This window comes from Saccopteryx leptura, chromosome X, assembly GCF_036850995.1.
Source record: "Saccopteryx leptura isolate mSacLep1 chromosome X, mSacLep1_pri_phased_curated, whole genome shotgun sequence".
In the NCBI taxonomy this organism is placed as follows: Eukaryota; Metazoa; Chordata; class Mammalia; order Chiroptera; family Emballonuridae; genus Saccopteryx; species Saccopteryx leptura.
The window spans coordinates 21,555,999-21,577,055 of record NC_089516.1 but is presented as its reverse complement, the minus strand read 5'-3'; the positions used below and the strand labels follow the sequence as shown (position 1 = coordinate 21,577,055).

The window sequence follows — 21,057 nt, the reverse complement described above, 5'->3', positions numbered from 1 at the left end:
CGTAGACATAACCCCCCCCCCTTTTTTTTAAACAGGATGCCTTTTACCTTTATCACTGAGTGAAAACTTTATTTTTTTTCCACTGACATGTGATGCAACTCTTATTGTTTTGGGAATTATTCCTTAGATCTCCAACTGTTCAACTTATATCTCCTGAAATTTATGCAACCAGTAACACATTTTAATATTATATAATAGTTGGTAAGGCACATCTCCTGCCATTAATTATTATTTAAACAACTTCTTCACTATTCTTGGGTATTTCTATTTCCATGTAAACTTTAAAACTGCATTGATTGGTTCTAATGAGACATCTTCGTGAATGATCAGTTTTGTTTTAAAATAAGTAATTTAATGCGTTACATTTTTTAAAAATCTCCACAAAATTGCATTTTATCTTAAGATGATATCCAGTGGGGCACCTGCCACCATATTCCCTATCCATGTTTCTAAATGCTCCTCTTTTTATTTATTTTTAAATTGATTTTAGAGAGACAGGGAGAGGAAGGGAGATATAGAGAGAGCAAAGGGAGAGTTCATTTGTTGTCCCACTGAGTTTGCACTCATTTGTTGATTTGTTGCTTCCCTGTATGTGGACTGACCCAGGATAGAACCTTAAATCTTGGCATTTGGGAGGATGTTTAATCGACTGAGCTAACTAGGGAGGGCTCCCTCTTCTTTTATGGGTAGATGTTTAGAAAAGTGAAAGAGATCAGGCTTTGGAGTTAGAGATCAGATTTGACACTGTTTAGCATTTTGTAACCTTGATCCCATTAGTTAAGTTGGTTTAATGTCAGTTTCTTCATTTAGAAAATGAGGATAAAATACCTGCTTTGTAAATTCCTAAAACTTTAGACAAATTGTGTTTTGAATAACTATGAAATACCAGACAGTTGGTGGGAACTTTCCAGAAAATAACTTCAAATAGATGTTAACATCCTCACCTACAGTTCCAATTTAGACGTCTCTACTAACTCCAGAATTGCCATAACTTGACCCCTTTTATTTGTCTGATAAATTTCTATTCATACACAACTACGTTCTTCTTTGGGAATAGTTTTTCTCATTTCCCCCGTTTAGCACTTTCTCTGTTTTATCACTTTGTTCAAAAGTTTATAAATTTTGGTTATCTGATTACTTGTGTGCTTCCCCAAAGAACTGTGCAATTCTCCATGATAAGTCAATGGTCAGTGGTCCTACTGTCTCAATCGTTTCATATTACCTCTGTAGTAATCCATTCTCAAACACAGCTCTTGGTTAAATATGCATACTTTTTTTTACAGGAAGGAGCAGAGCACATAGGACATTTATTTTGTACTTTTTCTATCCTTTGTTCTTTGTTTTACAAAAAAAAAAAAAATGGATGGGGAGGAGGATGTTTTTTGGGTTTTGTCATTATCTTGTAAAACTGCATGTTAGAGTGGCCCACCCAACTCGCCAACAGGAAATGCAGGTACCAGAACAGGAAGTGCTGATCACTGACCGGCCCCTCGCCGGGGTGGGCGAAGAAGGCACGCATGTGCACAGAAGGCTATATGACCCGATCCCACGAGAACTTCCGGGTGAGCTTGGCATTACCGACACAAGACGAGGCCTTGCGCAGAGATCAGAGCCTGTACAGATAAAGGTATTTTTGGAAACTCGGAAGAATTTTGTATAGCTTCCATTGTGGATGGGTTTCTTGGTGTTCATATAAAGTTAGACTGGTATCCCCAATTGGTATTAAAGATAGGATTTTCACCCAGCTCCGTTAATCCACTTTTATTTTCTTTTTTTTTTAAGGCTTCCATTTTACACCACAATGCAAAAAGCTTTAGAACAAGCGTTGGATAGTGCGGAGTGTATCATTGAAAATGCCCAACAGAGACCTCCTAAAAGGAAACGCTTATCTAGCGGGGAAAAGTCTCTCCATGATAAGCTGTACGACATATACGTTGAAGAGTGTGGAAAAGAGCCCGAGGTTGCGGAGGAGTTAACAAGCAATGTGAACTTGTTAGAGAAGCTTGTTAAGAGGGAGTCCTTGCCCTGTTTAGTGGTCAACTTGTATCCAGGAAAAGAGGGATATTCACTGATGCTAAAGGGAGAAAATGAAATATGTACAGAGAGCATTCAGCTGCCTTATCAAGAAGGGGAATTTCTTGAATACTTGGATGCAGAAGAATTGCCTCCTGTTTTGGTGGATCTCTTGGAAAAGTCTGAGGTTAACCTTTTTCATCGTGGGTGTGTCATAGCAGAAATACGGGACTATAGGCAGTGCAGTAATTCGGAGCCCCCTGGTTACCAAAGCAGGCATATTCTCCTACGCCCCACGATGCAGACATTAGCTAGCGATATACACTCTATTACTAGCGATAACCAGATGTGGACCCAGGAAGACAAACTTGAACTTGAGAGCCAGCTGATCTTAGCTACAGCTGAACCCCTGTGTCTTGATCCTTCTGTATCAGTAGCTTGCACTGAAAACAGACTGCTCTATAACAAGCAAAAGATGAACACTCCTCTGATGAAAAGGAATTTCAAGAGGTATTCTACAGCCTCCCTGAATCGGCAGCAGCAGGAGCCGTCTTGGAGGCCACTCCCTCCTGAGTTAAGGGCATGGAATTTTCACAAAAAAAGTAAAGACAGTCAGCCAGGGCAGCAGCATGATCTCAAACTTCCCAAAGCAGGAAGTTGTGTAGATACGTGGAAACAGCCACCCTGTGACTTGGCGGTCCCTTCTGAACTGGATGTGGAGAAATATGCTAAACAGGAGAGCTCTGTCAATTACAACGATTCACAACCAACATTTTCGCCAGCTCAGGAGGAAGAAGATGATATTCTATTCAGATATGAAGCTGGCGATCAGTCTCAGACAGCAAAGCTGCCCTTCATGAAATCTCTTAAAGACCCATTGGTCTCTGGAAAAAGGTCACATAAAAATGTCAGATTTGTGAGACAGATGACTCCATATCACTCCTTCACAGATGACTATGTCAATATTGTCATGCCTTGGTCAAACACTGAAGTTGAAACAGTAGTCAGTCCATTCAAGGAATTGGTGGAGAGCATCCCAAGTCCAATCCAGGTGCCACAGGGTTCCAGTGGCTCAGCCAGTCTCAGTCCGCCTTCTCCAGGGAGAGAAGCAGAATGGCCTCAGGCTACGTCCGTTCAGTCTTCAGTACTGGAGGAGGTAGCCCGACACACACCTCCACCCCTCAGTCCTCCATCCAGGTCAGGAATCACTTCCTCAGGTGACAGCTTTACTCCGCAGCAGGCAAGCAGCCCTCGTAAATCTCCACCACCTGCTGCTGCTTCGATGCCACCAAGTCTTCCCCGGTTGTCCCTTATGGAAGTAAACAGAGCTAAGACACTTCCTGCAGCCACCCTGTCCACTTCCAGCTCATCACAAACAGCGCCAGCCAGCCAGGTCAAGGCCACCTATCCCAGTCCCAGCATCACAAAAGTGGAGGCTCCTATTCATGCAGCCCAGACTGTGGTGAGAAGTTCCAAATATTTGAAGAGTCATTTTGCTAGGACCAGGGTTCCAGTTGCAATCAGGCCGAAAGGCATGCCGTCAGGAGACCAGCAGCCACAAAATATACAGCCCACTGTACCACAGGCTCCTTCACAAGGTATTAAACTTATTTTTAAAAATGGTTCAGGTGTCAGGCCCACAATAATCCAGTTTCCACCAGGTCCAGTCACTTTGAATTTCCAGCAGCAGCCGCAGCAGCCACAGTTCTGTCAGTTGATTCCACAATTTCAACCACCTATATTTCATATTCAACAGCCAGTGTCACAGGGTTTAAGTGCACAGAGATCAGGCCCTCAGGGACTGATCTTACCTACTATCATTAACCCTGGTGGAGCAGAAAGTGTTCTACAAACGCAGAGAGCAGTGTTACCTGCACCTGGCTCTGCCCAGACAAGACCTGGGCAAGGCCTTCCCCAGCAGATAGTCCAGCTCCCCTCTGTTGAACAAGGCCTTCCCCAGCAGAGGGTCCAGCTCCCCCCTGGCTTCGTGCTGCAGCTGCAGCCCCAGCAGGTACCATTGAGAATCATGCAACTCCCAGCGGCTGTGTCCACTGTAGCAATCCAAACAGCTCAGCCACATAGTGGTCAACAGACAGCAAGCCAGTCAGAAGGTAATACGAATAGAGGCCCACCCACCAATACCAAATTCTGAGTCTTGTATTACTTTTCTCTTTAAAAAAAATTAGAGAAGCATTGAATTAGAGAGTTTCTTAGTTTTTACTTCATTTTTGTCTTTAAAGTCTCAGTGTTTTACATTGTTAGGTGTACAAACTGTACAGAAGCACAACTGTATGCTTTTAAAATAAAAACAAGGTAATAATTTAAAGGGAAAAATAAGGAATAGACTATAAAAGAAATGAAAATCCCAGCTGTGCAATTTACTAACTTTAAACCTATTTCACAATGCTTTTGAATTTTTTGTTTGTAAAATGTGAATAGAAATATGTACTTCTTAAGTTTAAAGTTAAGGTTAATGTAAATAAGTTATATTAAATATTAAAATTTAAATTATATTTAAATTAATTTTTAATTATTAAAATATTAAATATTTGAAAAAATAAACATAAGTTGGCTGAATATAAACTATAGTAGTATATTAGTGCAAATAATACTTTTGTTGCATTACATAAAATTCAACCTTAGAATTAATGGCAAATATGCCATGGATATTAATTCTTTATAGAAAACACTAGGCTTAAAAATAAGTAAGGGTGTTTTATATATATATATATATATGACTATCAATTTATATAGATATATAGACAGATTTTAATCTTCTGTTAGTAAGTAGCCTGTTTACTATATGTAGATTCCCCCACAACATGCTGGATTTTCTAATAAAACTGGATATATTAGGCACTTATAATTCATTCTTCAGTAATTGAAAGATGATTTGAATATATGACTCAATATCATTTGCCAGACAATATTCTTCAAATGCATTATTCATGTGGTGCTTATTATTTTGCAAACACTTCATAATATACACATGCACCTGCTGTCTGGTATTTATCTTGCTCCAGTAGTCTGTCTCAAATATTTTGTCATTATCAGACAGGATAATAATCACAAGAGAGAAAAGGTAAAAATTCTTAATCTGTAATGGACAAGTGAATGAAAAATAAGTTTAGATGAACTGATTACACAAATTGCAACAGAGAATTATAGGGAAAAAATGAATTGCGGTATGAAAATATCTTTAAATATATCAGTTAATTAGAAATTACTTCTGTAGCTTCTAAACAGAATATTTTAGAATAATATTGAAAGTTAAGGAAGTAAATAGCTAGACCAAACCTCCCTTCCCCTAAAAAACGGGAGTAAATTCAAATGTGGATAACACTTTTAAAATATTTTATACTCAAGTGTAAAGATTTATATCACTCAAAAATGTCATCTTCCTGATTTTCTGGAATTTGCTTGAAAAGAATGAGCTATTGAAAACATTTAAAATGTTTTTGTTAAATAGTTATTTTTGTTGAATTTATTTGATTGTATTTCATGGTAACGATATTTGTTATTTGAGCTACCTCTGTGGATGACCAGTAAACATCTTTCACTTAACATGTCCAAATGTGATGATATTCATTCCCGCCCCAAGCCATTCAAAAACTTCACTGTTTGGTGTCAGAATAATTCACGAAGTAATTTAATTAATTACCAAGTAATGTAAAAATAATTTTAAAAAATAGAAAATCTACCTGCACACCTTTATCATCCCTATTTCTACTCTAACTTGTGAACTTTGAGGGATTTTTAGAAAAATTCTCAGACTTCCTTTTTTATTGAATATATATTTTATTTTTAATGGTCTTTCCCATTCATATTTTGATTCAGAAAGCCAACATTTTGAAATAATATTCTAACTGGGTTAAGTATCTTATATCAGAGTCATGTTCACAATACTACCTCCCCTTCCCTACAGCACTCACGACCCCTTGAGCATTTCTATTTAGCTCATAGAACAGGCTAGAAATAATACCAAGCATGGCAATCACTCATTTGAAATTTTCAACTTTTTCCTTTTATTTATAAACACCTTTCACTTAATATTTTTTATTAAAATATAGTTGACATAACACAGTTATATTAGTTCCAGGTGTACAGCATAATAGCTCAACATGTATATTCCTTATGATGAGATTAGCACAATAAATTTAGAAACTATAAGTTATGATAATTTGACTATTTTCCCTATGCTGTACTTTACATCGCTGTGATTTTTTTTAATAAGTGGAGGTTTGTACCTCTTCTTCACCTTTTCCGCAGCCCCCTCCCCTCTGGCAACCATCTGTTTGTTCCCTGAACCTGAGCCTCTTTCTGCTTTATTTGTTCATTTATTTTGTGTTCATAATAGCTGACCCACCAGCCAAATTAAGGTAATATGTAATATATAAAAGTTGGAGGTAGAATAGTCTTGGCTCTAGCAAATAGATTTATAATACAAGATTTTCATCTGTGACATTTCTGACCATGTCACTCTCTTTCGCTTAATATTCTTCTCTGCATCTGCATACTCTGAGAAATCAAATTCAGATTATTTTGTTTGGCAAAAAGGTCTATTTTTTTCTTTAGATAATTAAATTTAATGGAGTGACACTGATCAACAAATGCACATAGGTTTCAGATAAACATTCCTATAGTATTTGATCTGTTGATTATGTTGTATGTTAAATCATTTTCTTTTTCTATTTTATTTTTTTTAAGTGAGAGGAGAGGAGATAGTGTGACATACTCCCTCATCCATTCGTACTGGGATCCAGCCTTGTCTGTGACTGATGCTCGTATCAGTTAAGCTATTTTTAGTGACTGAGGCTGATGCTCAGACCAACGAGCTATCCTCAATGCCTAGGGCTGATGCTTGAGCCAGTCGAGCCACTGGCACCAGAGGGGCAGAAAGAAAGAAGGGGGAAAAGGAGTAGTAAAGAAGCAGATGGTTGCTTCTCCTGTATGTGCTGACTGGGAATCAAATCCAGGACGTCCATATGCCAGGCCTATGCTCTATTCATTTAGCCAACTAGCCCAGGCTTCAAATCATTTTCCATCACTGTATATTTGTCCCTCTTTACACCCTTCCCCTCAGTTTTATGTGTTGGCCAAGACCCTCAACCAGGAGGAACTCATTTCTATTCTCTGCTCATCATTTAATACTCAGCTTAAGCATTACCCTTCTGAAATCTGAGTCTCTTTCTATGTTATCCTTTAAGACAGCACAATTCAAACTATTTCACAGTGTTATTTCCAGCTCCAGTCTGATGCTAAATATAAAGAAAATTAACAATTGAAAATGTATGTTAATATAAGTATACTTTTTGAGTTTGTCTTTATTTTTTCAAAAATGGATTGTATAATTTAGCATGCATTTATAAGAATTAGTACTTTAACTGAAATGATGAAAAATGTACTATATATTTATAAATACATGTAATATATATTTATGTTCTCTGATATTTTTTGTTTCATGACATAATTGTCCTTTAAAATATCAAAAGACAACTAAGTGGGAAATATTATTGTAAAAAATGGGATATATAATAATATTGTTACCAGTATTTTAATATAATTTCTCTTTAGGCAGATAATTATTTTATTGTAAGTTATTTTAATTGAAACAGTTTAGTAATAGTTAACACTTATATGTAAGAAACAAGAAGATTAAATACAACTTTTTGTCTTTGAGACATTTGAGCAAGTAAATATTCTTGAAACTATAATTCAGAGTTACAGGCTATTCTAATGAACCATCACATAAAAGTCTTCTCTTGCAAAACTCCAAGACTAAACTGAGGAACAAGAAGAAAAGTCACTAAGATACTTCTTTTTATTTCAAACCATTACATTTTTTTCCTGCATTTGTATTTCTTAAAAGTTTTGAATTTTGGGCATATACTAAATCTACGCAAATAAAACAGTGTTTTCCTGTCTCTATTGTGATTACATCATATGATAAAAGTTTGATGGAGTCTTTTTATATAAGGTTGGTATGTTTGGAATAACAGGACTTAAAACAGATGTGGTGGGAAAATGGGGAGTTGTTTGTTCAATGAGTAGCTCAGTTTTGCAAGATGAAAATGTTATAGTGATTTATTGCAAAAACAATGTGAACATACCTAATATTAACATCACTGAACATACCTAACATTACTTAAAAATTGGTAAGGTGGTAAATTTTATGTTATACATTTTTTCACCACAATTAACATTCAGTGCAACAATAATAAATCACATAGGGCATACAACAATTTCATTTTCAGAGGCCTTTAGGGGAACCTTAGTCCCTTATGTGCTTATATCAGGGTAGTTCAGAGCACAACCTTCTGGAGCCAGACTGTCTAATTTCGAAACCTGGCTCTGCCACTCATTAATTGCAGGACCAAGGGTAAATTACTTAACTGCTCTGTGCCTCAATTTTTTTATTTTTATTTTATTTTTTTATTTTTCCGAAGCTGGAAACGGGGAGGCAGTCAGACAGACTCCCGCATGCGCCCGATCGGGATCCACCCAGCATGCCCACCAGGGGGCGATGCTCTGCCCTTCCGGGGTGTCGCTCTGTTGCATCCAGAGCCACTCTAGCGCCTGAGTGCCTCAATTTTTTCATCTGCAAAATGGAGTTATTCAATAGGTCTGTTTTCACACAGTTGTTACAAAGATTAAAGAAGATGGTATTTTAAAACTATTAAAATAGTCCATAAAATAAATTCTTTAGAATAACTAAAATGAAGGGATTAGTCTCACAATATTTAAAAGGTACACTTTAAATGACCTAACAATACAGGGTTATCTGGCAAACATGAAATCACTCTGGTGAGCAGGAGGGACCACCTGGAAGTGGTACCAATTCTTCAATGCAAATAAATGAGATCTGTATTACCGTTGATTTTAAAAAGAGAACGACACAGCCATTAATTCAAAGAATCCTTAGAAAACATTTGTATAATAATGATTTATGAGAATGTACTGACTGGGGACACGCCTAAGCTATGTTACTATGTAAAATAAATAACCCAATCTACTTATGAATTCTTGCCAGTTCTTAGTAAGGGTTAGAGCTCTGTTTTGACTATTAAACAGCAATAGTAACATCTGGAAATGTGAAGGTCAAAGATCATTTTCCTCATTAAAACTGCACCAGCATGATTCACAATAACCTGCATCTGACCTTGGCATGAACTGTGGACTGTTGCTGATTTTGCTGTATAGAAAATTAACCGCCCCCACAAAAAATGATGTGGCATCAGTTTACTGATGCTCTAGATACAGCAAACAAGTGGGATTTCTAATATAAGCCCAAAAACAAACATCCCAACAGGAGGCCTTCTGAATTGCAAATTAAGTTGCCTCACACATGCTCCATTCCACAAAGCCTACTTCAATGTAGGTGGCTATAAAGCTTTATTTAAGGACTGATGATTTCCCCAGGCAAAGAGGGGGTAGAAGGCCAGTGAACACAAGGTTTCAGAGTGTTTCAGAGTGGAAGAGAGCCTGTTGATATCCTTGTAGGCACCAGTCAAAATCAGCCGTGCTCAATCACCTAAATGAATAACGGTAACTATGAAGGGTTTGCCATACCATGCATTCATTTACAAATATTTATTGAATACCTATTAGAGGACAGACTGTATGAAAGTCCTAATGACACAGTAGTGCAAGAGCCATGTCTTTCAAAAGCTCACAGTCTAGTACGTTAAGAACCAATGACTCTTAACAATGTAGAGAAAACTTTAGTAAGGTTTTCAAATCAAATTATATTTAACAAGCACAATTCATGCATTAGCCTTTCTATTTTTTATTTTATTTGAAGATTTCATGGCATTCAATAATTTGAAGAAACATTGCAATTTAGGACTTAAATTTTAATTTATTAATTTTTAGAGAGAGAGGTGTGGGGGAGAGAGATCTAATTTTTTTGTTGTTTCATTTAGTATTTAAGCATTCATTGGTTGATTTTTGTATATGCTCTAACTGGGAATCGAACCTGCATAATTGGTGTTTGGGTATGACATTTTAACCAACTGAGCCATCTAGCCAGGGCTCACAATTTCGGATTTAAAAAGGAAATAACAACAGACCTCAAATGTATTGTTGATATAATATCACTTTTTTTTATCACCTGCCCTTATTTCAGTTTAATAAACTCTCTTGGCTCTCATCATTTTAAGTTTAATCTAAAGCAATTAAACTGAAGTGCAAATGCCATTTGCATTGCTTTAACAGTGACAATGCACAATTTCATTATAATAGGCAACTAGAATGTAGAATGAACACTTCATTTTTATTTTTAAAATATGTCCTTTTCTTGAAATGTACGCTTAAAAATAAAATCTCTACACACCCATTTCAACTGATAAATACCATGTGGGTAATATTTGCCTTGTACACTGAATACAAAGTCAATACCATGTGGTGTTTTTATTTAAAAGCCTGCTATTCTTTTGCTCAATTTCTACAGAGATTGTTTTAGCTAATTAACTATATTAACAAAAAGTACAAGATAAGCTGAAAATAAAATGTCTTTGTGTGTGTTTAAGGCAGACTGCCATATTTAGTTCTAAGTGGGGAATCAGAAAGGTAATAGTGGAAATTCCATATATATAATGAGAATAGATTCAATTCGTTGAGCTTGTATGGTAGGATGGTTGAATTAATGGTCCTAATTCTTCAGTCTTACATGCATTTACACCCTTTGACATGTAAACTCTTCTCTAAATCCACCATGTAACTAGGTTGGGCCAATGTCAGAAGCCATTAAACAGAAGCTTGAGTCAATACTTCCACACTGTTTTTCTCTTTGGTATTCTACTGCTGTTAACATGAAAACATACCTGAGCTAGCTTCTGGAAGAAGAAAGTCATATAGAAATAGTGGATATCCCTACCCCAGATATTCCCTCCAAGGCCATTCTAAATCAGTCTACAAGTGGTTGACATCTAGAGGAAATCAGCTGTAGTAGGCTAGCTTCAAGAGGTAGTATAAATTCCCATATCTAAGAGTCATTATTTTAATCATCATCAATTGAGAAAAATATTATGTAGGATAGTACATATCACTGTCTTAAGATTTAATAATTTTCCATTAATCCTTAACATAATTTTTTTTTTATTTTTCTGAAGCTGGAAATGGGGAGAGACAGTCAGACAGACTCCCGCATGCGCCCGACCGGGATCCACCCGGCACACCCACCATGGGGGGACGCTCTGCCCCTCCGGGGGGACGCTCTGCCGTGACCTGGCTGCGGGAGGGGAAGAAAGAGACAGAGAGGAAGGGGGGGTGGAGAAGCAAATGGGCACTTCTCCTATGTGCCCTGGCCGGGAATCGAACCCGGGTCCCCTGCACGCCAGGCCGACGCTCTACTGCTGAGCCAACTGGCCAGGGCCCATTAACATAAATTTAATAACACTCTTAACCAGATTTTTTAGAAAGTTACTCTATTGTGAGAGAGATGTATGACAATTTAAGCATTTCTTAAAAAAGGAAATATTTTTCAACTAAAAGCCATGTCTGGAGCCTGACCAGGTGGTGATTCAGTGGATAAAGCATCGGACTGAGATGAAGAGGATCCAGGTTCGAAAACCTGAGTTTGCTGGCTTGAGCGCAGGCTCATCTGCTTTGAGCAAGGCTCACCAGCTTGAGCCCAAGGTCCCTGGTTTGAGTAAGGGGTCACTCAGTCTGCTGTAGCCGCCTCCCCCCCACTCAAGGCACATATGAGAAAGCAATCAATGAACAACTAAGGTGTTGCAATGAAGAATTGATGCTTCTCATCTCTCTCCTTTCCTGTGTCCTTATTTGTCTCTCTCTTTGTTTCTCTCTCTCTATATCTCTGTCACACAAAAATACACACACGTGTGCGCGCGCACACACACACACAACGCCATGTCTGGAAGCGAAAAACCATTTGATGTACAAACTTACATTAACAATAAATATATATTAATCCTACACATTCAGTCATAAATATTTATTAAGAAACTACTATGTGCTAGTCATTGTTCAAAATTCTGGGATACAAAATTGGTAAGCTTTCAGACTCTTATTTCACTGCTCCACTTGTTAAACTCAAATTTTTAAAAAGTTTTTAGTTCAACCAAATAAACACAACATAAAAATCAGAATTATGAAATATTTTGACAGAAATAATAAATTAATAATATTAATTTGTGTTTATAAACAAAAAAGGAAACAAAAGTGTAAAAAGTTGAAATATGTGAACTAGAATTAATCTGGACTTAATTTTATTTAAATTTTTATTCCTATATTATCTCTTGACTATTCTACTCTCTCTGTGACCCAAAACTTACATTTATAAACAATTTAAGTGAATCTAAAAACTTGCAGTTTTTGTATGATCCTAAAACATACAGTTGGACAGTTTACCAAACCTTGAAACGTGGAAACCCATATATGCTATCAGGACTGTTCAAAGGTTTAGAGTATGGGGTTAAGATGAGATAGATGGGTTTAAATCTAAGCTCTACCATTTATTAGTTGTCTGATCTTAGGTCAATAATTTAAACTCTTCAACTTATTACTATGTACATGTATTAAATTCCAGAGATGTACTATATGGAATATGGCCTTTTAATATTAGAATTATTTATAGCTTATAGATACAGTATTTTTTTTCTGATTCTCTGACTCCATACTATACTTCATTTTTTTTACCTATATTAAAAATATAAAATGAAAAAAAAACCAAATAATTTCAGCCAATTAGCATAATGGTATACCTCACACACTCCTTTATTCATTTTCTGTCGCACTTAATTTATAAACTAGATTGTTCTGATACCCAGGAAGAAAGAAATAATTACTATTTGGAAGTTATAGCTTTATGCCACAATTTATTTCTGGCTGTAACCACTGAAGTTGTTTCAGCATGATAAAAAAGATACGTGTCTTTAAAAAATGTATCTATCCCTGGCCAGTTGGCTCAGTGGTAGAGGGCTGGCCTGGCATGCAGGAATCGAAGTTCGATTCCCGGCCAGGGCACACAGAAGAAGCACCCATCTGCTTCTCCACCCCTCCCTCTCTCCTTCCTCTCTGTCTCTCTCTTCCCTCCCGCAGCTGAGGCTCCATTGGAGCAAAGTTGGCCCGGGCGCTGAGAATAGCTCCGTGGCCTCTGCCTCAGGCGTTAGAGTGGCTCTGGTCGCAACAGAGCAACGCCCCAGATGGGCAGAGCATCGCCCCCCTGGTGGGCATGCCCAGTGGATCCCGATAGGGCGCATGCAGTAGTCTGTCTGCCTGCCTCCCCATTTCCAACTTCAGAAAAATACAAATAAAATAAAATAAAAGATTTATCTAACAAGGCTAAATAAATTGTTGGGATACAGATTGCCATTTAGAACTATATAGTCTAGTTGTTACATTCTTCCTAGAACTCTTCAGAAATTCTACCCATTCCTCGGGTTCTTCTCATGGTATTAGATATAAGGTATATGTATTATTAAATACAATTACTGTTGGCTAGCAATGGTTTGCTAAATCCCAGGCTCTGCACAATCATTAAAGAGATTATTATAATCACGACCATCCTAATCTTGATCATCATTATTACTTATCTTTCAAAGAAACATGGCACTATATAGAAATGAACAGATTGTTACATTGAAACAGTGAGATTGAGCACCATTTGTATCAGTTTGCTGGTCTCTTTGGCAAATCTCCTCACTCCTCTGAACCTTTGTGTCCTTGTGTATAAAAAATGAATAACACTATCTGACCTAACTCATTGGCATGGTATGAGGATCACAGTTAAAATGTGCATGAAAGTAAATATAGGTGAAAAACTTTCTTTTATATCATATATATATTTTTTTTCTGAAGTGAGAAGTGGGGAGGCAGAGAGACAGACTTCCGCATGTGCTCGACCAGAATCCACTGGGCATGCTCACCAGGGGGCGATGCTCTGCCCATCTGGGGCGTTGCTCCATTGCAACCTAGCCATTCTAGCACCTGAGGTGGAGGCCATGGAGCCATCCTCAGTCCCCAGGGCCAACTTTGCTCCAATGAAGCCTTGCCTCTAGGAGGGGAAGAGAGAGACAAAAAAGAGGGAGAAGGGTGGAGAAGCAAATGTGTACTTCTCCTGTGTCCCCTGACCATGAATGGAACCCAAAATTTCCACATGCTGGGCCAACACTCTACCACTGAGGCAGCTGGCCAGGGCGTAGGTGAAAAACTTTCATAAAAATAGTTATGTGTTACTAATTTTTATAAGTTTTAAATATAAAATAGCAATAATAATTTTTACTTCATATGGTTTCTGAAGATTCAATAGGAAAATGCAAGGAAATATCATAATGCAAAAGATAGAAGAGTAGCTCAATAAATAATGGTGGCTAAGCAAAGTATTTAAAACAGTTTAGAAATTTAGAAATACAGTTGTCCCTTGCCATATCGTGGTTCACTTTTCACGGTCTCAGTGTAATGTGGATTTTTAAATTGTATATATCTAATTTTGTGTTGTGGATTTTTCACTATATCGTGGGATGTTGCGGCATATAGGTTTTTTAATATATTTATTATTTTAATTATTTTTGTGGTAAAATAAGCATTTTCTAGCCTAAAATTTGAAATCAATATAAAAATATTAAGACATATTAAAAGAATATTACTGTATATTCATTGGTGAGTTCCCATATAGAATTTTATGTTAAAATTACATAGGTTTAAGAATGTAGAAAGTGTTTAAGAGCATAAAAAGTGTTAATAAGAGTGTGGGAAAGGTTAATAACAGTGTAGGAAAGGTTTATAAGAGTGTAGGGAGGGTTTATAAAACCTTAAAAATATATAAATAATAAAATAAATATAAGGTGGCTACATCACGAATTTTTGCCTATTGTGGGGCTTCTGGAACCTAACCCCCATGACAGAGGAGGGACCACTGTAAAGAATTATTTATATACATTATATTTGTTCACATATTATAATCCATAATATCATCAAACATTATATAACTTTTTACTTATAGTTCATTAAACTGTTTCAACTGAGAGACAATAGCAGGGGAAAAATCTGATATGAAAATAACATAGTGAGATTTATGCTTTCTCTGATCCTCCCCTATTATCTCCAGATAAAAAAATGATAAATTATTAGACATCTTTTATTAGTTTTTCATTTATTGTTTCTGGATATCGGTTTGATGACTAAATGTACCAAGAATGTTCTTTTGATATCAAGAGTCTTTGTTATAGTTTATATCTGATAATTAATTCTAAGAGAAAATTATGAACCATCCTTGATTTATTTGGTCTATAGTTAGATGTTCATTAACTGATATTTTAAAAATATGAACATAGGATAGAGTCCCCCAAGATTAACATAGGCTTCTGTACTTTCACTTCTTCCATCATTCCTTCCTGTCTTACCTTCTTTAATCAGCTCATATCCCATAACTCCTTTCTGGCTTCATTTAATTACCTGACAACTTAAATGATCTGGTCAATCATTTCCATAATGCTCTCTTCTTAGCCATGAGTTTTTTACTATTTCTTTTTATTTCACCCAATTTTCCAAGTCCTGACTCTCAAAAGCCATGCATTCATTATGAAAACAAAAAAATCAAATCACCCAGAGGTTTTTCCAAGATTTTTTTTTGTAAAATCCCTATCACATTAATGAAAGTAACTATTTCAAAGTGGTTAAGGTTGATATAAATTGTCCAAAGGAGAAAATGAAGTTGAAATGGAGATTTGAAATAAAGCTGCCAGTAGCAAGAAAGTAAGTTCAGAGAATGAAAATTATGAAAAATTATAAAATTTGCAATGTTAAATAGAAAATCTGTTTGAGGAAACTCCTACATAGAAAATGTAAGGTGGGTGGATAATGGGGGAACTCAGGCCCTTTGGCTAGGACCACCCACAACCAAGCGTGCCAAGAGAAACTTCCCAGGAACCCTTTGGAAAACAGCAACGTTCTGCCAGCCAATGAGATTTCACCAAGTCATATTAGCTCAACCACTCTAGGGACCTTTAAATATCTCCCACGAGGGTCATTCCTTGTGACTTCCCTGGCCTCTGTCTTTTCTCGGGGCCGGGGAACCTCGTTGGGTGGGAAGTGCGCTCTGTACTCAATAAAGCCTTTTATTATTCCACACTTTGTGGCTTCAGCCTTCTTCCTTCCTTCTGAGCGGGGAAAAATACCTTACAGGAAATAGTGGGGAAGTTCTAATTCTAGTAATATAACAAGCTAGGTTACTTGGACCAATTCTCCTATTAAACATAAATGTAAGTGCTGGAATTTTTCTCAAAATAAATTAGTTTACAATATTCCTAGGCTAAATTTTAAATTAATGACCCATTAAAGACATTCTCCTGACAGCATTTAATAGACCTAGTAATTCCAGTCACCATAGCCTAGGTTTGTTGGTGGTAGAGGTCTTGAAGGGTGGGAATAGGAAACTGGGTCAAATCTTCAGTTGGCTAGAACCCCCATCCAGTAAAACTAAGGGCTCGGTCCTTATTAAAAGGGTGAAACATAACTAAAAACTAAACTTGACACTCCTCAACCCTTACACATACTTAAGGCAGATTTATAACACAACTTTATATTACTTAGATAGTCCCCCTCCAAAAAATTGCTCAATTTATGGATTTCATTTAATTTACAGTGACCCCATACTGATCACACCTTCGGCACTTGCAAAGGCAAGTAGAAATATTTTTTTAGAAGCGTTATCTTTAACCCTAAACTTCATAGAATCCCCCAAATATTCCAAGTACAATAATCAGCTCACTGAAACAACAACGACAATCACAAAAAGAAATAGATTGCTTGATCACGAATCATGAGAAAGAACAGAGGACAGATCTTTCTCCATTCTCTGTAGTGAAACTATTGATATTAGAATTACCAACCAGCAACTTTAAAACAAAGAAAAAGAAGATTAGCATAAAAATATACAGATAGTCTTATATCAGACTACAAAAGTTGCCTAAACAATTTGAATTAAGTAATTCTTAGAATTTCCAAGAAGAAAAAATATAATAAAATTTAAACCACAAAGAATAGGTTTCATATCACATTAAAAACAGCTGATGAGAAAATAGAAATAAATTGCCCACGCAATGGTGGAGTGGGCAGCAGTCACTGCCATAGAGGAGTGCTCACCATGTCCCTAGCATCTTTCTTTACTTAGAGTTAGCCATGACTAATGGGTATTGGAATACTATTTAAGGATCTTGAGGGTCAGAGATGATGGTCATCTTTGTAAGAGCACAAATATAAGAATATCAAGGCCACAGATTTCTAGATTGTATCCTTGGCCTTGATCACTCTTAAAATGAATGTTTTGCTTCCTATATAAAAGATAGGAAGAAAATAGAGCAAAAAGAAATTCACTTTTAGAAAAAAAGTCCAAAATGTTCACTATACATGTTAGAAGCTTCTCAAAAATGTAATTCTATACTTTTTAAAAAATGAAACTGAATGCAAAGCAATAAATAAATAAAGCGGTATTTATTATATTTTGTACTGTAATTAAACTTTCAGAGGAAAATAACAACCAACCACTAATTGTATAGCAGACAAGGTACTAAGTGCTTCTTGCAAATTGCTGCCTCAACAATACCATAAAAAGAAGTAATTAATATCCTCCTTTGACAAGAGACCGATTCAGAGAAGATAAATAAATTGTAAACAGGGTTTGAACCCAGGTGTGCTGATTCAAGAGCTCAAGCTCTTAAAACCAAAAATAGTGTTATTTTGTATAAATAAATTCAGGTTGAGATGGCAGTATCATCTCATCTTATAAAAGAAGTTTTTACATTTATACCATTTCAGTAAAGTTACCCACAGATTTCTTCGAGACCTTTGACAACTTACTATCAAACTGGAAGATAACTGTTAGATAATAGGATTCTATCTTAAGGATAAGTTGTTTACTATTCTACATTGTGAACAATGTCTTAAGTGGGTATATAGAAGGCAGCCTGATAAATATAATAGATTGGGATCTAAAAAATTGTGCAAGTTACAGTAATGGTCAACTATAACAAGGCAAAATGTAACATCAGTGAAGGAAAGAGCCTGCTCTTCATTACACAGCTAGTTACAGAAGATTAACAGACACCAATGGCAGCATGCTGACTGTGAACCAGCTGGAGGATATACACAAACTGATTTCAGCTGAAATTTTAAAAATTACAATGTTTAGACCAGGGGTCTCAAACTCGCGGCCCGCCAAACAATTTTGTGCGGCTCGCAGACTAATCCACGAAGTTCAAAATATTTTGGATAAAATTAAGTAAGCCTAGGGGCCTACTTGTATTTTTCATTTCTCTAGCATCCTAGCTAGATATTAGCGTAGTTAACAGCAGTTGTGATGCGAACTACAGTTTCTGGTCGTTTTGTGACACTGAGTAAACTGCATGTACGATTGTGCTTGTTGTACTGATTTTTTTTTTGTTTGTTTTCAACTGCAGTGAGAAAAGTGTTGCGTAACAGTTGCCTTTTGTAGACCTAGTGCGGCCCCACCGAACGGCTGTGATCTTGCTCTGCGGCCCACATGCTGAGTTGAGTTTGAGACCCCTGGTTTAGACTAAGAGTAGGGGGGCTACGTTTGTTCTTCTCCATGCTAGTTAGAACAAAAGATGATGATGTAATTGGAACCTATGCCATATGAACCACTCTGAGAATTCGAGAAGTTTAGCTTATAAAAGAGTATAAGAGCATAAGAAAGGGAAGAGGTATCAACAAAGCTAGACATGTGTCCCAAGTATCTATCCACAGGGACACCCTAATGGTTCCCATCAGGGATTTTTAAATTCAATTTTGTGTGTTAGATTGAGCTTAGAACCCACTAAAATTTTGTTCTGTGTTTTCTGAGTTTATTTATATCTAGGAAAACTCTAGCAAGGATCACAGGCAGAGAAGGCATAAAGATATTACATTGCCTCTGAACACCATTTATACTCCTCCATACATTACTGGAAGAGTAAGCTAAACAGGGAAGTTAGAGCTTTCTTAAAATATCAGAAGAGCTTTTGTAAGAATGAAGAACTGCGATTGCTCCTAGGATACAGATCTTGGATCAAAAGGAAGGAACTTTGGAGAGCTCAGAATAAAGAAGACATTTCTAACTTAATGGCGCAAACAGAAATGTTTGCTTCAGGACGGCAGAGACTCAAAGTTCAAATATAGTACAGACAACCATTTGGCAGCTATGGGGAAAGGACGTGTCCAAGGAGTTCATAGAAGGAGAGGAGCTAGTTGCAAAGCACCCTCTCCTCCCCTGTTCTAAGAGCACTTTAGACTAAAACTCTCAAATCTCTTTCTCTTTATTTAACTCTCTCTGGACATTCCCACTTCATTTTCAAATACTTGTTTGAAACAGTCATCCTCAACTTTATCCTAGTATTTTAAATCAGTTCAGTTAAAGAACATATAATCTGTCCATTTCCTGTTTCTATTCTGGTACCACATTATCTTAGTCATCCAAGCAGGAAACCAGTCATTATCAGTCCCTCCTTTTTCTCCTCAATCAGTTGTTAAATCTTCTGGATTATGTTTTATGCAGTGTCTGTCACGCCCACTCTCTCCTTTCCAGTACTTTCCCACAGTCCTAATCAAAGCCTTCACCATTTCTCACTTTGGCCATTTGGTAATGAGCTGTTAACTATTACTCCTCCCTCTGACCTCACCTCCATTCTATGTATCTAATATATGACAGCCAAATCAATTTATCTCAAAAGTAGGCTGGATGACACATCTTCCTCCTCAAAATTCATTTCCTCTTACAGAACTAAGTACAGCCCCCTCACAATAGGGTATGATCTAAAATCTACATTGAACTTTTCCATTCTCTCTCTCATTGTGATCATAGGTGCAACGCCCTCTATTTCTGCCAAAGCTTTTGATTTTGCTCCTTGGACTTTTTATCTATTTTAGATAACATAATCCCTTGCATGGAGTGCCCTTAATTTTTACCTTTGTAGTCAAAACTCCTTTCAAACACTACCTACTCAAAGATATTTTTACATGTATAATTATTGTCATTTATAATCTTTTACAGTCCTTTGTTTATATTTTCATTATGCCACAATCTAATCCACTTTGTATTATAACTATGCGCATACTCAGAAGAGTTAACCCCATTACACTTCAAAAGCCTTCCACAAATGGTCTGTTACTCATTATTGAAACTTTGTGACATCTGGCACAGTGTAAGTATTCAGTAAATAAAAATGGGATAGACCAATTAATACTGCCATTTTCAGTATATACATCCCTTTTGATTTTAAGTTGGTATCTCATAAAATTTTGACATGTAAGTGTATAATTCATACACAATTATCACTGCCACTATACAGTCAACAGTGAATGTTTAATATACCCTAAGTAAAGTAATGCACAAATTCTATTAGCTCTCTGGGTCACAGAGATATATCAAAATTGCAAGTTAATTGCCTGTTTAAAACTCTCTTCCTGTGGACACTATTTTGGGGGGGGGTTAATTTAACAAGTACAAATACATATTTAATACTTACTATGTTCAAGCATTGTTCTAACTGCTTTGTAAAATATAACTCAATTTTGTCATGCAGTTGGATATATAAACTCCTTCATTACAGGAATGACATTAAAGTTATTTTTTATGATGGCTGTTTAGCCACATGCCCTTTTAAGAGAAATTAGCCCACTGAAGGCAGCCAAGCATTCCTCTAATTCCTACCCCTCTACTCCCCCATACACCCAACACACATCACTGCAATGAGAAAACGTGAGTTGCAACAGTGGGGAGAACTGTAGAGGGCTGAATAACAACTCCTCTGAAATGTCCACACATAATCTCCAGAACCTGTAAATATATTACCTTATGTGGCAAAAGAGACATTGTTGATGTGATTAAATTAAGAATCATGAGATAAAAACACTAACCAGTATTATCGAGGTAGGCCCAGTCTAATCACAAGGGTCCATATAGGGAAAAGAGGTAGGTGTTACCTTTAATATTGATAACACCTGGGTATGGATCTTGACAACAGTACAAAAGAGAGAAGAAATAGGCCTGTCATTCTTGGGAGCATTTTGGGATTTAGATCAAAGAAC

The 21,057-nt window shown here is 36.6% G+C and overlaps 1 protein-coding gene and 1 pseudogene across 1 annotated transcript in view; one reads left to right on the top strand and one right to left on the bottom strand.

Moving 5' to 3' along the window:
• The window catches only part of IL1RAPL1 (interleukin 1 receptor accessory protein like 1), a 1,376,054-nt gene that overhangs the window by 596,219 nt on the left and 758,778 nt on the right, over positions 1 to 21,057 (bottom strand). The window lies entirely within an intron of this gene.
• LOC136385948 (transcription factor SPT20 homolog pseudogene) lies at positions 1,802 to 4,165 on the top strand (annotated as a pseudogene).